A 19,546-nucleotide genomic window follows, 5' to 3' on the forward strand; every position below is an offset into this window, starting at 1 on the left:
GCACCAGGGAGGCAACAAACCATCCTGGAGTCATGTTGACGGTCGCAGAAACGCCTGTCTGTTCCCCGAACTAAAGAATCCCCTATCAGTACTGCCCTTCTGCTCTCCTTCCTCCACCCCTGTACAGCTGGGCCACCCATGGTGCCATGGTCTTGGCTCTTGCTGCACTCCTCCACTGATATCCAGGATGGAAAACCGGTTAAGCAGCGGGATCTCCTGCACTACCTGCCTGTTTCTCTTGGACTGCCTGGTGGTCACCCTTTCCCTATCTGCCTGCTTGCCCTTAACTTGCAGAGTGACCACCTCTCTGACTGTGCTAACCACGGAGTTCTCTGCCTCATGGATGCACCTCAGTGACTCCAGTCATTGCTGCACAGAGCTCAAGCTTGTGCAGCCGATGACACTTGCTGCACATGGGCTCGCCTGGGACACAAGAAATATCCATGACTCCCCACATGCCACAGGATGGGCATTCCACTTGGCTGAGCTGTCCTGCCATGCCTTAACCTTAAACTTTTAAATCACATTTTTACATAAACTTTGGTACTTTTATTTACTGTAAACTTGCTCTTGTACTGTTAACTATAAACTGGAGGTTAGTAGAAAGTAGCAATGCTTCACCCCTACTCACAAATCAGTTCCCTTTCCTGCGCCTATAAATCACTCACCTTTGGGAAGAGCAGTCGGACAGGTGGACCTGCGGGAGATACATGGAGCGGGGAGAGAATAAATACAGCCTGGGAGAGTCTCTTACGTCGCTCACCTTCAGAAAGAGCAGTCGGACAGGTGGACCTGCGGGAGATACATGGAGCGGGGAGAGAGTAAATACAGCCTGGGAGAGTCTCTTACATCGCTCACCTTCAGAAAGAGCAGTCGGACAGGTGGACCTGCGGGAGATACATGGAGCGGGGAGAGAGTAAATACAGCCTGGGAGAGTCTCTTACATCGCTCACCTTCAGAAAGAGCAGTCGGACAGGTGGACCTGCAGGAGATACGTGGAGCGGGGAGAGAGTAAATACAGCCAGGGAGAGTCTCTTACATCGCTCACCTTCAGAAAGAGCAGTCGGACAGGTGGACTTGCGGGAGATACATGGAGCGGGGAGAGAGTAAATACAGCCTGGGAGAGTCTCTTACATCGCTCACCTTCAGAAAGAGCAGTTGGACAGGTGGACCTGCGGGAGATACATGGGGCAGGATTTTCCCGTCGGTGAGCGGGCCCCACCCCCCCGCTCACCAATGTGTAAAATGCCGTGCAGTGATGTCGGGTGGAACTCCTGACGTCACCGCGCCCCATTTAAATTTTCCGGTAGGCGGGGAGCACAGCAAAATCAGCTGTGCACCCATAGACATGTCAATGGCCTCAATTGGCCATTGACAGAGTCATTAAACTAATTAGTGGACCTGCCCGTCCAACATTAAGGTTGGTGGGCAGACCGGGAGCCCCGGCAGAAATTAGAAGAAGCATGAAACCTTATCCACGGACAGGATGAGGTTTCATGTATGTTTTTAAAAATTTTAATAAAGTTTTTGTAAAAATTATGGACATATCCCAACCCATGTGACAGTGTCACATGAAGGGACATGTCAGGGGAATTTTATTTTTCTATTTTTAGCTTTTTAACATTTAAAACCGATTTCGCTGAGGCTACGATCTCCCTGAGGCAGCACTTAGCCTCAGGGAGATGAGTGCGCTCTGTCGTGCGCATGCGCACTTTCAATTTTGGGAATCCCCACCCCTGCCCGCACAGGGAGCGCCAGTGCTTCTGTGCGGATGTCACACTGGGTGGGCCTTAATTGGCCTGCCCATGTAAAATGGCGCCGCGCCCCTGATTGGGGTCACCGATTAGAAGTATGTCTGTGCGCGCCTGCCCTTCAGCTTCACCCCCGACGGGGTTAAAATCCTGCCCTTGGAGTTGGGAGATAATAAATAGAGCCTGGGAGTGCCTCCTACATCACTCACCCTCAGGAAGAGCAGTCAGAGAGGCCGACCTGTCAGCTGCTCGGGCTGGGCCCAGGCTGAGTTCGTAAGGAGAGTAGAAGAGAAAAACATTGTGACATCACAGGAAAAAAGCCACTTGATTGGCTGGAGAAGAAGCTAGCTGTTTGGTGAGTATCTGGTGAGTATCTAGTCAGTGTTTAAGGCTTATTTTATTCCTAAGTTTAAAATAAAGTAGGAACTGTACTTTTTGGTAAGGTTTATTAAGTAGGGCCAACTAAAATAATTTTCTACTTGGATTAAACAATGTGAGTTCAGGGGGTAAAACAGTGTGAGTTCAGGAGATAAACCAACGAGAGTTCAGGAGATAAAACATTGAGAGTTCAGGGCATTAATCAGCAGGTGTTCAGGAGATAAAACAGTGAGAGTTCAGGAGTTAAAACAGCGAGAGTTCAGGAGATTAAACAGCAAGTGTTCGGGAGATAAAACAGCGAGAGTTCAGGAGATAAAACAACAAGAGTTCGGGGATAAAACAGCAGGAATTCAGGAGATTAAACAGCAGGAGTTCTGGAGATAAAGCAGTGAGAGTTCAGGGGATAAAACAACAGGAGTTCAGGAGATGAAACAGCAGGAGTTCCGGAGATTAAACAGCAGGAGTTCAGGAGATAAAACAGTGAGAGTTCAGGAGATTAAACAGCAAGTGTTTGGGAGATAAAACAACGAGAGTTCAGGAGATAAAACAAGAGTTCGGGGATTAAACAGCAGGAGTTCTGGAGATAAAACAGTGGGAGTTCAGGAGATAAAACAGCGAGTGTTCAGGGGATAAAACAGCAAGAGTTCAGGGGATAAAACAGCAGGTGTTCAGGAGATAAAACAGCGAGTGTTCAGGGGATAAAACAGCAGGTGTTCAGGAGATAAAACAGCGAGTGTTCAGGGGATAAAACAGCAAGAGTTCAGGGGATAAAACAGCAGGTGTTCAGGATATAAAACAGTGAGAATTCAGGAGATAAAACAGCAAGAGTTCAGGAGATTAAACAACGTGAGTTCAGATGATAAAACAGCAAGACTTCAGGAGATAAAACAGCAGGAGTTCAGGAGATAAGACGGTGAAAGCTCAGGGGTAAAATAGCAAGAGTTCAGGAGATAAAACAACAAGAGTTTGCAGATAAATCAGCAGGAATTCAGGGGATAAAACAGTGAGAGTTCAGGAGATTAAACAGCAGGAGTTCAGGAGATAAAACAGCGAGAGTACAGGAAGTAAAACAGCAAGAGTTCAGGAGATTAAACAATGAGAGTTCAGATGATAAAACAGCGAGACTTTAGGAGATTAAACAGCAGGAGTTCAGGAGATAAGACGGTGAAAGCTCAGGGGTAAAACAGCGAGAGTTCAAGAGATTAAACAGCGAGAGTTCAGGAGATAAAACAACAAGAGTTCAGGGGATAAAACAGTGAGAGCTCAGGATATAAAACAGTGAGAATTCAGGAGATAAAACAGAGAGAGTTCAGGGGATAAAACAGCAGGAGTTCAGGAGATAAAACAGTGAGAGTTCAGGAGATAAAACAGCAAGAGTTCAGGAGATTAAACAGCAAGTGTTCGGGAAATAAAACAGCGAGAGTTCACGAGATAAAACAACAAGAGTTCGCAGATAAATCAGCAGGAATTCAGGAGATAAAACAGTGAGAGTTCAGGAGATTAAGCAGCAGGAGTTCAGGAGATAAAACAGTGAGAGTTCAGGAAGTAAAACAGCAAGAGTTCAGGAGATTAAACAACGAGAGTTCAGATGATAAAACAGCGAGACTTCAGGAGATAAAACAGCAGGAGTTCAGGAGATAAGACGGTGAAAGCTCAGGGGTAAAACAGCGAGAGTTCAAGAGATTGAACAGCGAGAGTTCAGGAGATAAAACAGCAAGAGTTCAGGGGATTTAACAACAAGAGTTCAGGGGATAAAACAGTGAGAGTTCAGGATATAAAACAGTGAGAGTTCAGGGGATAAAACAGTGAGAGTTCAGGGGATAACACAATGAGAGATCACGGGATAAAACAGTGAGAGTTCAGGGGATAAAACAGTAAGAGTTCAGGGGATAAAACAACGAGAGTTCAGGAGATTAAACAACAGCAGTTCAGGAGATAAACCTGCGAGAGTTCAGGAGGTAAAACAACGAGAGTTCAAGAGATTAAACAGCAAGAGTTCAGGAGATAAAACAGCAAGAGTTCAGGGGATTTAACAACAAGAGTTCAGGGGATAAAACAGTGAGAGCTCAGGATTTCTAACAGTGAAAGATCAGGAGATTAAACAGTGAGAGTTCAGGATATAAAACAGTGAGAGTTCAGGGGATAAAACAGTGAGAGTTCAGGGGATAAAACGGTGAGAGTTCAGGGGTAAACAGCAAGAGTTCAGGGAATAAACCAGTGAGAGTTCAGGATATAAAACAGTGAGAGTTCAGGGGATAAAACAGTGAGAGGTCAGGGCATAAAACAGTGAGAGTTCGAGGGATAAAACAGTGAGAGTTCAGGGGATAAAACAGCGAGAGTTCAGGAGTTTAAACAGCAGGAGTTCAGGAGATAAGACGGTGAAAGCTCAGGGGTAAAACAGCGAGAGTTCAAGAGATTAAACAGCGAGAGTTCAGGATATAAAACAGCAAGAGTCCAGGGGATAAAACAGTGAGAGTTCAGGGGATAAAACAGTGAGAATTCAGGGGATGAAACATTGAGAGTTCAGGGGATAAAACAGTGAGAGTTCAGGGGATAAAACATTGAGAGTTCAGGGGATAAAACAGTGAGAGTTCAGGAGATTTAACAACAAGAGTTCAGGGGATAAAACAATGAGAGTTCAGGGGATAAAACAGTGAGAGTTCAGGGGATAAAACAGTGAGAGTTCAGGGGTTAAAACAGCGAGAGTTCAGGGGATAAAACAGTGAGAGTTCAGGGGATAAAACAGTGAGAGTTCAGGGGATAACACAAGGAGAGCTCAGGGGATAAAACAGCGAGAGTTTGCAAGATAAAGCAGTGGCCAGAATTTTCCCGTTGGCGATTTGGGGGCTGGGCCCGCTCGCCGACGGGAAAATGACGCAGGATGACGTCGGGAGGAATCCCGGACGTCATCCCGGTCCCTTTAAATGTTTAGGAAGGCGGACGGACAGCGAAGTCAGCTGTTCACCTGCTGACCTGTCAATGGCCAACTGAGGCTGTTGCCAGGGTAATTAAGATCATTAAAGACCTGCCTGTCCAACCTTAAGTCTGGCGGGCAGGCCAGGAGCCCCAGCGGGCTTCTGATAATACGTGAAACTTCATCCACTGGCGGGATGAGGTTTCATGTCCGTTTTTAAAAAGTTTAATAAAGTTTGTGTCGTTTTTATTAACATGTCCCATCTTGTGTGTTAAATGTTAATAATATTTTTATTTTTCTATTTTTTAACTTTTGTGCACTGTCACTAATCTTCCTAAGACAGCACTTAGTCTCAGGGAGCAGTGCACTCTTTCGCATGCATGCATGAAAGAGAGCACTTTGATAGCTGGGGATTCTCTCCACCCCACCCCACCCCGCCCCCCCACCCCCACACAGGAAGCGTATAACACTTCCTGTCGGGAAGGCCGCTGGGTGGGCCTTAATTGGCCCGCCCACCCAAAATGGCGGAGGGCCCCGTTTCGGCAGCAGGGGTCAGCTGCCCGCCTGCCACCGAGCCAGTGGGGCCCACACGCCAGCCAAGGGCTAAATTCCGTCCAGTGAAAGTTCAGGAGATAAGACAGCCAAGTGGAGAGACAGTCAGGAGATTGAAAACAGCGCAAGTACAGCAAAGTAAGTTTCTAAAGCCCCTTTGCATATGTAAATAAGGGGCTTAAGATATCTTTGTTGCCCACTCTGTTAGACTCATCTGTCTGGTGCAGCCAGCACTTCCACCAGAGGCATCCACTGAAACATGTGACCTTAATAGTGGTCTGCAGGGTGCCATTAAAAAGATAAATTTGTTAAAAAAAATATACCTGAAGTTGGATTTAGATTGAATGACAGATATACACTGTGCCAATTTTACTCCTCATTGATTTCACTTAAATAGTCCAACAGTTGGCTGTCCAACTCAAAACCTGCACCATTGTTCATTGGATAGGTGAGGTTAAAATTGGGCCAAATGCAGGGATCCAATGGTATATTGAGATCATTACTGGAAGTACCTTAAGGCTTATTTTCATGACTTGAATGACGCTATGCAGGCTGATGACTTGGGAAGGGCTGCAATATAATTTGAAGGATTTTAAATCCCTGGTGTCACCCTCATCCTAAGAGCACCCGATGCCTCTCTTCTCACTGCATAGAACTAACTTTGTCCGACTCTGGTCTCTTGTGCATGCCCCATTCCCTTCAGCCACCATTGTAGCCATGCCCTTCAGATATATAAGTCCCATGGTCTGGGATTTACATATCTGCAGACCACTATTAAGGTCACATGTTTCAGTGGATGTCTCTGGTGGAAGTGCTGGCTGCATCAGACAGATGAGTCTAACAGACTGGGCAACAAAGAGATCTTAAGCCCCTTATTTACATATGCAAAGGAGATTTAGAAACCTATGCTTCTGTGCTCGCGCTGTTTTCAATCTCCCGACTATCTCTCCACTCTACCGAACTCTCACCGTTTTATCTCCCAAACCCTCATTGTTGTATCTCCTGAACTCTCACTGTTTTATCTCCTGTGCCTTTCCACCTAGTTCTTTGCCTTTGTTATCCTCTTTAAAACCCATGCCGAAAGCAAATTCTTTTTCCACTATATTTACAGGTAAAAATTAAACACAAAAATACATCTTTAGGGTATAACTGATTCTCCTATTCACTCTAAAGAGAGGTGGCTGCAATTGACAAAATTCAGGCCATTCCATGAGTTCATCTACACCCACGTTCTAAACCTACAGCAAGCTTAAAGTCTCACATTTATAAAAAAGAATTATTGGAACGTAAAGCCATTATAACATTCTCTGCAGCTAATTTTTGCTTCAAAAATTATCGTTTTACACTGTTGATGCAATTTTACGCTCTGCTGCATTTTTGTAAATTTAACAAGAATAACACTGAACGCGTTTCCACTTTTGGAGCATCTGTAAGTTGTGCACCTTTATCAGTGAGCTTTTCGGTCAGTAATTTTTAGAAATAACTTTTTATTTAATTAAAATTTCTGCAGAAAATTACCAATTTATTCACACAAGACCTCAATCATGAGAACCACAGCTCAAAGAAATCCAAGTGCTAATTTGTTTTGGAGCTCAATGACAAAGTCAAAAACAACAACAAAAAATGCTTTATTTAATTTCGTATTCTTATTTAACTTTAAACTTCTTAACTGCATCGTGTAATAAGAAAGTTTCAGAGTCATTAGGCCAGGAGGTTTAAGAAAATATATTTTCTATGGAGAAGCTAAAATTTATTCAAATGTTGATGTTCCTAGGAGACAATTTGAATACTTAATTCCCATCAGTTGCTTTCTGTTTAATACTCAGTGATGTTACTAAAAGATTTAAATTTATGTTGACAATGTGTGTTAGATTGTAGATTTTTGATTTGTATTTATAAGCTAATATTGCCACACTAAATTTTTTCCTTGCGTAAGATTTTGACAGCAAAGGTTTGGTTACTCTAATCTGATGGTTACTGGAAGGCAAAACATATAATATTGCATTAACATAAAACAACTGCTTTTAAAAAACATGAACATCTGATTTTTGCTCTTCATTTGAGAAATTGGTTAAAAATATAGGAGTGGAATCCAATGACCTGATTTCTTTTTTGCTTTCTGTTCCTACTGAACTTAAGGTAACTTCAACACGTTAATGCCTCCAATAAGTTAGTGGAAATAGAAATATGATTTAGGCCTGTTAATCCTTCATGTTATAACATTATCAATAGCACTTGTATCATGCAGAATTATTTAAGATAGCAGCTTGATCCCAAATTCAAATGAAACCTTTGCACATCTACACTTGTCGGGTACAATTTTAAAAATAAATTCAAATTTGACATCGATAAAGGATGTGATGATGAAGTGAACTACCAAAGGAACAAACTGATAACAAACACATCTATATTTCTAACCATCAATAATGAGAATCTTCTCAACTCACTCAGAATCTAAACAAATAGAGGGAAACAAATCAGAAGCCAAAGGAAAATGAATGAAAAAACTCAGAAACATATCGTATGGGAGCATCAAGTGTGCTCTTATATACTGTATGGCATCTGAAATAAATGGAATCAAGTCTGAATTTTACCATTGTCAAGATATTTTCATTATAAATCTATGATACATTCATGTTTTGAACCAAAAATATTCATATAAAACATCGGTTTTTTGTTGATTTGGTTTATATATTTTTCTTCTGTTAATGGTATCAGTGGCACCAGTTCATTTTTAAATTGCTGTCATCTCCTCGAAGAAAGTAAGAATTATATTCATGCAAATGTTATACTTACATAGGCAACACACCACTGAAGCAGCAAACAGAAAAAATGCCAAATAAGATTACATTTTTGTGATCCTAATCACCGTTTATTATGCTATTGGTATGCAGGTCTTGTTCATGTAGCTGAGTATATCTTAACAGAATCTTATAATGCCATAGTTAATTTTAAGGTTTTAAAGCAAGACTATACTGATAAGTAATTATCCATTGAAAATAAATTTAGAACAAATTAATCTAAAGAAATTACGCTTTACTGCAACGCAGTTCTTGTAGAGTACACAAAATTATTTTTCTGTTTCCTTCGGATGTTTCTAGCTCACATTTTTTCAAGATAACACCCACTGATTGCCATTTTATACATATTTGGACATTTTGTTTATGCCACAGTTTCTCTGAAGTTGCATTTGGGTTGATAAAACCACAGTGTATGCTTTACAGTAAAAATGGTGGGAAGTGTCAAGATTTATCTTTTCATTTAGGCAGGCACTTTAAGTCAGATAATGTCACTGACTGGTCTCAATATTGCCATTTCAGGAATATTCTTTTGCAAAATAAGCTTCTTTTAACTTGTTCTACCCACAATGTGTGCAGTTTGATCAAGAGGTAACAAAAAGTTTGTACCATAATTTCAATATTTTCAGGAGCTGGAATAAGGAGGATGGAATTAAGTTAAGATTAGTTTACACTCTTCAAATTAATCCAGTGACAAAAACATGAAATGGAATGTAAAATAATTGCTTCTAGGAGGGTGTGTGTGGGAAAGGAATATGCTAACCAAAAGACTTTGGAGTACCAAGGTATTTTAGAAAATTGCAGAAAATCCAAGTAAATTCTTGACATATCCTTGGCAATTTTTCTTTCAATATCAATTCATCTCTTAGGTTATCTTAATGGATATTAACGTTTTTTGATCATTTTGTGTTTCACCCTTTAAAGTGATGATATTGAAAGCCAGGTGTCAGTTGAACTATCGAAAGAAAAGTCATTTAAAGGGAAAATGTGGATTCTGTCATGCCACTAATTAATTTGAGTTATCTGAATGTATTTGTAGTTTTTGAAATTTTTGATTCGTTGTTCTTTTTACTGTTTAGCTAAAATGTGTCAGTAATATTGTCGCTTGTGAAATTTTTAAAAGGATGCTCAGAAACATACCCAGTATGGGAGCATCAAGTATGCTCTTATATACTGTATAGCATCTGAAATAAATGAAATCAAGTCTGAATTTTACTATTGTCAAGTTATGTGCATTATAAATCTATGATACATTCATGTTTTGAACCAAAACTATTTATATAAAACATCGGTCTTTTGTTGATTTGGTTTATATATTTTTCTTTTGTTAATGATACCAATGGCACCAGTTCATTTTTAAATTGCTGTCAGCTCCTCGAAGAAAGTAAGAATTATATTCATGCAAATGTTATACTTACATAGGTAATACATCACTGAAGCAGCAAACAGAAAATGGTTGGCTAGGTTCTGATTTAAACAGAACATTTCTCCCACCCTGTGTTATGTTGTTTGAAGGGTGTCTTTATTTTAACGTTGTGCCTATTCCATTTAACAAAAGTAATTATTTTTCCTGTAATGCACAGTTCAGAACTTTAGTCAATTTTTAAAAAATCTATTCCAAAAAACACTTCTATGTAAAGACTAGAATTTTCCATTGATACAATCTACTCAGAAGCAAGCTGTGGACAGAATTTATCCGTCATTAATTAGTGGTTTATTTTTCAACCTTAAGAAACATAATTTTTAACAGTAAAATATATAAACTGCAAATGTGCAAAACTTATTTTATTCAAGGGAAGAATGAGTAAGAGCTTCTAGTATGCTAGACTGCCAAAAAAATGTATTTGTTTAATGGAGGTTTGCAGCTTAGCAAAGGTTGATTAAAAGAATGTTGTTGTCTGGTTTAGTGTATTTGTGTGATGACTAATTGTGTGCATTCATTGCTTCCGTATCAGTAAAGTCTATCACTTTCTATTTAAATATTAAAATTGCTAATTAAAATATGTGCAAAATAGAAGATTTTGAAGAATGACCTCCATTGGAAATATTAAAGGAGTTTTCTCTTTTCAAATGCTGATGGGCCTGCAATACCTGTGTTTTCAGCTTTTATTTCAGCATCAGACAGTTTTTATATGTCAAAGAGGTAATGTGTTGGCAGCAATTAGAAACAATTTTTCTCCCTAGTTTGAATTACAGAGCAACAATTTGTTAAATAATAACAAGCAAAATTGATTCTGTTTAAATATCCATACTTCTTGTTGCGTTAAAATATTATGCAAAAAGTGTGCAAGAGCTACAGCAGTGTGGAAAATTATCCATCATTTAAAATTTTTGGTGCGATGTAGTTCGAACTTCATTCAGCTTGCATTAGTCAATAGGCCATTAAAAATCTCAACAGCTGTGATGCATTGATGAAGAAGTGATTTCAGTTGATGATTTTGGATCCTCAGTAAATGCTATGTTTTATTTAAATTAACAGTTAATTGATGCATATGATCAACAGCGGTCAGGAAAAGACCATTTTGTCAATGAATGTCCGACACATTGCGATGCCTTGTGCACCACAATCTACATACTCCCTTCCCATCCAAAACCATGTAATCGCCTGGGAAAGGTGAAAACCCCAGGAAAATTTGGATAAAAATTGTTAAACATATCTCTCACCACCTTAGGTGATCAAAACTAGCCCAGAAGGTCATGCTAACCCTGATAATGCTATGTGGCACCAACTTTATATGAGATGAACACTGCCTCAGCCAGGTCCAATCCTTACTTGAAGGAATTCAGCGAATTATTCTTGGATCTGTATATGTTTCAGATGAAGTTAGTTGGTGTAGTGTAGCTTGGCAAAATGATACAAAGCTGTGGGTTCAGGACTTTATTTGCACAAAACGCAGGAAAGGAATATATATGCAAGTTCGTTTGCTGAATTTTTGGCAAATGGTTTTAATAAAACTTCAAGTATTTTTAAAATCATATTTAAACAATTGAAATTTTTTTATTTCTTGGCCAATGATTGTGGCCTATGAAAATGTATACCAAAACTTCGAAATGGTTGCACATGTATACCAAAGATGTGTTCCAGAGTTAAGTTCATGTGTCATGCATGTCAATCGTTTTATAAACAGTGTCGTTGTTGAATGCCTCACATTTCTGACTGTCTGCGAGTTGCAGATGTGGCATTCTGACAGCATATAATGAATGATATATATATATTGGTGCCAGTTGGCTATTATGTGTAGCTTGCTAGAAACTGATATGAAGAGAATCTTAGGCCAAAGCAAGAAGGGTAAGTACAAATGCTTTATAAGATTCATTTATCGAGGCTGCTCAGTTTGTCCACTCTGGATAAATGTAAACTTCACGATGATGTAAAATGTCAGTCGAGGATCTGTAAAGATTCAAATATCATGGCTGGTGTAAAACTAGCAGGCTTTCCTCAGTTAAATTTTTAAAAATTATTTGCAGGAAGAATCATAACAAAATACTCAAGTGCTCTTGAGGTTGTTTACGATGCAGTTATACTCTAACTTTAGTATCATTACTAAGTGGTTTCTGGTTTGCATTGGCTCTAAAATTGCAGCATATCTCCCAATTTGGGTCTTGACCTGACTATGGAGGGAAGTGATGGAAGGTTCACCGGAGATGTCAGTTTTACACCATTGACACAATCTGGAGTATAAACGACTGTGCAACATCAAATCTAGTTTGCAAAATGCTAAGGGGACCCACTGGACCTCCTGGACACTTAAACTAACATAGCACTCATTTAAATATATTGAAGCAAAAGCAAAATATTGCAGTTGTTAGAAATTTGAAATAAAAACACGACATGTTGAAAATACTCAGCAGATCAGGCAGCACCTGTGGAGACAGAAACCAGTGTTTCAGGTCGAATGCAGGAGCTCTTAATAGACTCAAAATTTATCTGTCAGAAACAGTACTTATGTAGGCAAGCACTCTCCTAAATCTATGACAAAACGAAATACCGCTGATGCTGAAAAGCTGAAATAAAAGCAAAAAATGATGGAAATACTCAGCAGGTCAGGTGGCATCTGTGGAGATTCAGGTCAAAGATGTTTCATCAGAACAGAACTGTCCCAAATCTGATGATTAATATTGTAGACAAATAGTATCGTCAAGGTATTATATGTGTTGAAAACTGACATGACCTTTCAGTAGCAGCATAATTGCACATCTATTTTCAAATTCAGCTCATAGGATGGTGACTGGAAATTCTGATCTGATGCTGGATTGAGGTTTAAGTTAGAATCTCTGACAATTAGTCGATTTCCAAGAGATATGAATCTTCAAATTACCTTTTGTTCAAATGCCAATTTTTAGTACTTATTTCCTAGTGAAATTTGAAATGAGAAAATGAGTAACAACAACAGAATCATGCACATCAGGATCCAATCAGTAACAACAGAATCTTCGGGTCGGTGTGTGGGGGCGGGGCCTCGCTCGCCGATGTGTAAAATGACAAGCAGTGACGTTGGGCGTGCGGGACGATGTCACCGCATGTCATTCAGATCTTCAGTTCGGCAGGCACGCACTGGAGTCGGCTGTGCGCCCACCAAACTGTCAAAGGCCTATTAAGGCCATTTAAATATCAATTAAAATCCTTAACTGAGCTGTCCATCCAACCTTAAGGTTGGTGGGCAGGCGAAGAGCCCAGGTGGCTTTCGCATTCATCATGAAACCTCATCCACTGGCGGGATGAGGTTTCATGAAGGATTTATAATTCAAATAAATTTCTTTATTAAAATTCATTGACATGTCCCAGCTCATGTGACACTGTCACATGAGGGGACATGCCTGAATTTTTTTTTCTCTTTATTTAAATTTTTGACAATGTAGTTAGACTCCCTGAGGCAGCTCCGTGCTTCAGGGAGATTTCTGTGCTCTTTCGTGCACGTGCGCACGAAAGAGCGCAGGCCCTGACTCAGCCTCCTCCCCCCGCCCGCACAGGGAGAGCATAGCACTTCCGGGTACGTGTCATGCTAGGTGGGCCTTAATTGACCCGCCCACGTAAAATGGCTGCTCGCCCACCAGCTGAGCGCTCCCTGTGAGGGCAAGGAGGGATTCTCTGAGAGGTTCCCTGCGTCTCAGAGGAGATTTGTTTCGGTGCTAAAGTTTTAAATAAAGGTTTTTAACACTTTTAAAACATGTCCTCTCATGTGACACTATTACATGAGCTGGGACGTGTTAAAGAATAAAAGTATGCATTTTTATTTGTTTTTAAAACACTTCATGAAACCTCATCCCGCCCGTGGATGAGGTTTCGTAAAAAATGCGAAGGCCGCCTGGGCTCTTCGCCTGCCCACTAACCTTAAGGTTGGACAGGCAACTCATTACATTGAATTAGTTAGGTTTTAAATGGTTTTAATAGGCCTTTGACAGTTTGGCGGGCGTACAGCCGAGTCAGCTATGCGCCTGCCGAACTAAGCCTCTAGGTGATGCGCGATGACGTCGGAACACCCACCCAATGTCACCGTGCGACATTTTACGCGTCGGCGAGCAGGCCCCACCCCCGCTCGCCGATGGGAAAATTCTTCCCTAAATGTTAAAACTGACAGCAGTATTACCACAAATATGTGAAGTGGTTTGCATCAGCGTGGTCACTTAATTTTGCCTGCTTTTTGTATTCGAGTAAACTGATGATCCCATGGTCTTGTGGCACATTTAGAGATCCTATGTCTGGGCCAGAGGCTCTGGTTTCAAGTCCCACTTCAGAACTTGATGCCCATGGAAGATTCATACATAATGTGGCCAAACAGACTGATAATCAGCCTGTAAATCGTTCTAATGCACCTGATGGCAGGGGGTAAAGAAGAGGAGAGTTTCCTGGTCAGCCACACTGCAGAAGGCAATGGCAAACCACTGCAGTACTTTGCCAAGCATTATCATGGACCAATCCAATGGCAGTTCATGGTTGCCAACACTCTCCTAGGGCATAGTACCTGAAGGAGGAGGCAGATGATGTCACATATTTTTATTTAAGTGGATGAGGAGCAGAAAACTGAATAAATTTCAACATACTCTTTTGTTATTGAGCTCAGTACAATAAAATTAAAATAATTAACTGAGCTGCTTGTCCAATCTTAAGGTTGGCGGGCATGCGAAGAGCCCAGGCGGCCTTCGCATTCATCATAAAACCTCATTCAAGGGCGGGTAGCAATTGAAGGCGGATCAGTTATTTGTGTGTCTCCAAGTATTTTACAGATTGATATCTGTAGTATAACAGCATCCTACAACATCTGGAGAGCAAACATGTGCTTATGGAGGGATAGGGAAAGATAAAATAAAGGCAGCGCAGAACATTCAAAAATATATGGAAGGAAACAAACGGTAATGAGGACTATTGTCATATAGTGAGGACTAAAACAATGTAAGAAGATGGCAACAGAAGATTGTAGGTAACAGTGAAGGGTCCAAATCTTTTTGGGGCTGTGTATGTTGTGCGAAACAATATTTAAGAGGTAAATGGAATAGGACTATTAAGGAGGAGTAGGAAACAGCAGATATATTAATTATGTTCTTCATTTTAGTATTTCACAAGTACAACTAGTTATTTTCAATTTCCATTTGGCAACATATTCAGACCTCAAAGACACGTCATGGAAAGTAGGTGGATATTTTTAAATTAGATTTTAACAAAGCTTTTGATGAAGTACCACATTGGTGACTACTTTGTAAATTTGGAACATATTTTACAGTTGAAGTTTTGCTGAAATAAATCAAAAAATGGCTGAAAGAGAGGAAGCAAAAGAAAGTTGCCTTAGGGCAGTTTTGGGATGGAAGATACTACTTTGCAGAGTGCATCAGTGATCAGTGTGCATGTTACTGTTTGTAATGTACATGCAACCACTTGATCATGCAAAAGAAACAAAAACTCTCCAAGATTGTAAATAACAGCAACATTGAAGGATTGTAAACAACAGAGTACTGGTAGTTTAAGTACCATGGAAATAGAATAGACTGCAAAGCTGATGTGCTTTAATGCAGACAACTGCAAAGTCGTGAGACTGGGGAAGTATGGGTATTGGGAAAATATGCTAAATGAAATTATTCCAGAGGACACAAAAGAGGAGAGGGATTTAGGGGTACTAGTTGACAGACTATTCAAACCACAGTGTGTGGTAGCTGCAAAAAATTCATGAGAAATGGAGGTCAAAGGCAAGGGAGTAGGGAATTGTGCGGAAACTTATGGCTGAATTTTCTCCCAGTCAGGGGGGAAGTTGATGGGTGGGCACATACGGGTGCGCTTCCAATTGGCGCCCCTGAATGGAGGCGCGCCGCCATTTTACTTGGGCAGGCCAATTAAGGCCCGCCTGGCGTGACGTCCGCACAGAAGCGCTATGCGCTCCCTGTGTGGGCGGGGGGGGATATCCCAAAATCAAGAGTGCGCTCTTTCGCGCACACGCACCAAAGAGCGCACTCATCTCCCTGAGGCTAAGTGGAGCCTCAGGGAGATCGTCTGTAAATGTCAAAATGACAAAAATAGAAAAATAAAATTTCCCTTACATGTCCCCTCAAGTGACAATGTCACGTGAGTTGGGACATGTTCATAATTTTTACAAAATCTTTATTAAAATTTTTTAAAGCCTACACGACACCTCATCCCGTCCGTGGATGAGGTTTCATGTTTTTTCTAGTTCCCGCCGGGGCTCCCGGCCTGTCCGCCAATCTGAAGGTTGGATGAGCAGGTCTTTTAATTACTTAACTGACCCAGTCAATGGCCTCAATTGGCCATTGACAGGTCGACGAGCGCACAGCTCATTTTGCTGTGCTCCTGCCTTCTTGAAAATTTAAATCGGGCGCCGTGACATCAGGACCTCCCCCCAACGTCACTGTGCATCATTTTAAGCATCGGCGAGCGGGCCCCACCCCCGCTCACCAACTCGTAAAATTCTGCCCTTCTCCATGAGCATATAGTGAGAAAAGTGCAATAGGAGGAAGGTCAGTTAGGCAATGTGCTAACCGAGACAGGAAACTGACCACACATTGCTTTGTCTGTGATTGAGACTTTGGCTACAGAGAGACCACAAAAGAAGATAAGTTTAGCAAGGTGACCAATGATATGGTATTTGAGTCTAACCTAGTTTCTGGGCATTATGATGAACTCCAATTGACGCCATGGGTCGTGTAGGCTAAAACAACATTCTAACTATAGGCCCATGTCATAAACAGGATAATGTAGGACACAGTAATGCAAAATATACAGTTATATGGAGTTTACAAATAGTCATTTGGTAGTACAGAACTTGAGTATTGTTGAAAAAAGAGACATACCAAAGCTTTTCATCTTGCACCCATTAGGACACTTTGCAAGAATACCAATGTGAGGGGAAAATCAACAATTTATATTGTATGAGAAGAAAGTGCTGATTGGTTGGCAAGTGCATTGTGATTAGTAGAGGCATTGCCATAGAGAATGCACCATTGATGGTTACTGACAGTTTACTGCCAAGTATTGTTTGAAATTTAAACCATGCAGCTTGACCCTGATCGGTCAAGGTATTGCCTTGAGGAATGAGTCAACAAATGGTTGTCGCTTATCTTGTTTAGCTGAAACAGGCGGAATGTATGTACATGTTCTTTCTGTCTGCAAAGAACAGGACCCTGTGTATTAATATATGTAGCTTCCAGTACATGCAAAAGCACCACATTGTGAGCCCGATTGACAATCTTAAGTTGGTTTTCAGCGTAATTCTGAGCACATTAACTATTATTTAGCAAACGTTGTCCAATCGCAAATCATATCTAATGTTGGACACTGTTTTGAGTTTTGCAAACACAAGCTGTTTTGGTCTGTACCCTACCCTTTAGCTTACTTTCAAGCAAGGCTGTCCAGTCATGTTCAGTGGCAGGTCCACTGGGTACAGATTTAGAATGGTGTGCATTTTGTTGAGATAGTCATGCTTGTTAAGGATGACTATTCCCATCCCTTTGTCAGGTTTACTGATGTGTATGTCCAAGTTGGTCTTAAGGCCTCGCAATGCTGTAAGACATTTGCATTGCATGTGAAAGTCAGACAGGTCATTCGGACTCCTGCAATATGCATGCATTGGATCAGCTAGGTGCACTTTCAAGGATTCAGCATCTTCAGTGGATGCTGGTTTTATAGCAGGATAATTGAGAGTAGAGGAGTTTGAACTCAGCAAACACCTCTTCCTGTTTGATTTGGGATGAAGGCACACCAAAATTGAAACCATGTCCAAGAACAAACTCCTCGCTTTTTGAAAGTAAATGGTCAGAGAGATTTGTTATGTGTTTAGTGGTGTCATTTATTGCATTGCCAAACGGCTTCTGCTTAAGTGAGTTTAAAGTGCGGGCATGTTTCAAAGGAGTAGTTTTTATGGTGCAGTCATCTATTTAAGCAATATAGAAGTATAAATGGATCAAATTGAAAATGAAAGAAATTTGCGCACCACTGACCAAGCCAGCTTAGGGCACATGTAAATTAATAACCCTGTTCAATCTCATCTTGCATAAATGCTCTTTCAATGGTGGGACAGTGTCTCACTTTAGCATTATCAATACGTTTAGAAATGAAAACTGGCAAAACCTTGGGTTTACTACATGGAGAAATTCAATAGAAAGCTTACCTATTCTTAACTTGCCTGTAAGTCAAACTATGTTGTCTTGTAAGTAATAGAGGTTATTAACGCACTTGGAAACACTTCCAGTGAAGAGTTTGACACATCTCCCTGACACAAGGGTTGAGTAACTATCATGACTCAGTTACACATTACATGAATGTGAGGCTTACAAAGAGACGCGATTACTGAATGGGAGCATGGCTCACCCTTACAGTAAGAAGGCACATAGATACACATGCACGACCCTTTCAAATGATGAGACCATTCTCTTGATTAGCAAATATGCTTACAAAGGTGAATGATATATATGGTGATTGAACACCTGTGACCCAGAAGTGATGTCAAAGTTTCTTAATTTTTCTAACCCTACTGCGATGTCTTGGTGCATTCCCGACATCCACAGCAGAAGTGGAAGCAGCCATGCACTGTTGTCTTTGATAACTTTGGTAGGCATCCTCTAGAGGGGCGAGGCCTAGAAGGCCCTGGCCTGCTTTGGCTCTCCTGCACTGGGCCAGGTGCACTCTCCTCGGCCTGTACAGCTGGAGGCGATAGGATCATAGACAGAGGGAATTGGGATCAGCGGGACATTCTTGGAGTCACCTGGATGGATGGTCCTGGGTCTCCAGCTGCTGGTCCTCCTCCCTGTGGGTACCTGAGGGTGCCTGGCCTACTCCCTGAGGAGAAGTGCTCCCGGAGGAAGGTCAAGGTGCCCTGCCCCCTCTCACCTAGCCACTGATGGATCCCATCAAAGCCTATAGTGATGGAGTGTAGGTCTAAGCACAAGTCCAGCAGAATCTGCTGACCAAGGTCTCTAAGGCAGTTGCCACCTTTCCCATGGAGGTGTCGAGGCACTCGCATGCCAGAGCCACAACATCAGACAGAACGTGAGCGGGCTTTTCCATCCTTCACTCTAGTCTGTTGACTGCCTCTCTTAACTCTACTCAATTTTTCCCTGCCTGTCGTTGCATCTTCAGCATGTGTGAGATGGCCATTTCCAGAGACTCGGACTCAATGGTGCCTGATCTCCAGCAGTCCTCCAAGTGCCGGAGACCTGGTCTGTCACTGCCTCGGCCTGCTGTGGAGATGTGTCTGTAAGGTGTTCCCCAGAATGTGACCCCTAACTTAATCTATAACCCACCTTGGTTTGTGGCTCCGCGCTGTTGGAGGGGTTAGGTGCATGTAGTGAAAGGTGCTCTTAAATGGATCCTCTTTAGCATCCTCTGAAGTAGCCTGGGGCTGGGGTTTATGCTGACTCTGGTGGTCCATCTGGACCTGCTGCTGCCTGAAGAGAGAGAAGATAGGTTTAGTTCTTGAACAGGCTGAATACAACATTGCACGTCACTCACTGAGAACGTCAGGATGTGATCAACTCATGGAGGGCTCATCCGTATTGGGTTGCTGGGAGAGGCCGATTCCGCCTTCCCCATAGGAGTGATCTCTGCCCTCCCCTGCCAACTCAGCAGCATTCTCCTTGAATTTGGAGAGCTCCTGGATGTCGCCCAACCCTCTTCCAGTCTGGGATCTCTCCCTCCTGTTGTGGGCAAGCTT

The sequence above is a fragment of the Carcharodon carcharias genome, chromosome 14, assembly GCF_017639515.1.
Source record: "Carcharodon carcharias isolate sCarCar2 chromosome 14, sCarCar2.pri, whole genome shotgun sequence".
NCBI classification, from domain to species: Eukaryota; Metazoa; Chordata; class Chondrichthyes; order Lamniformes; family Lamnidae; genus Carcharodon; species Carcharodon carcharias.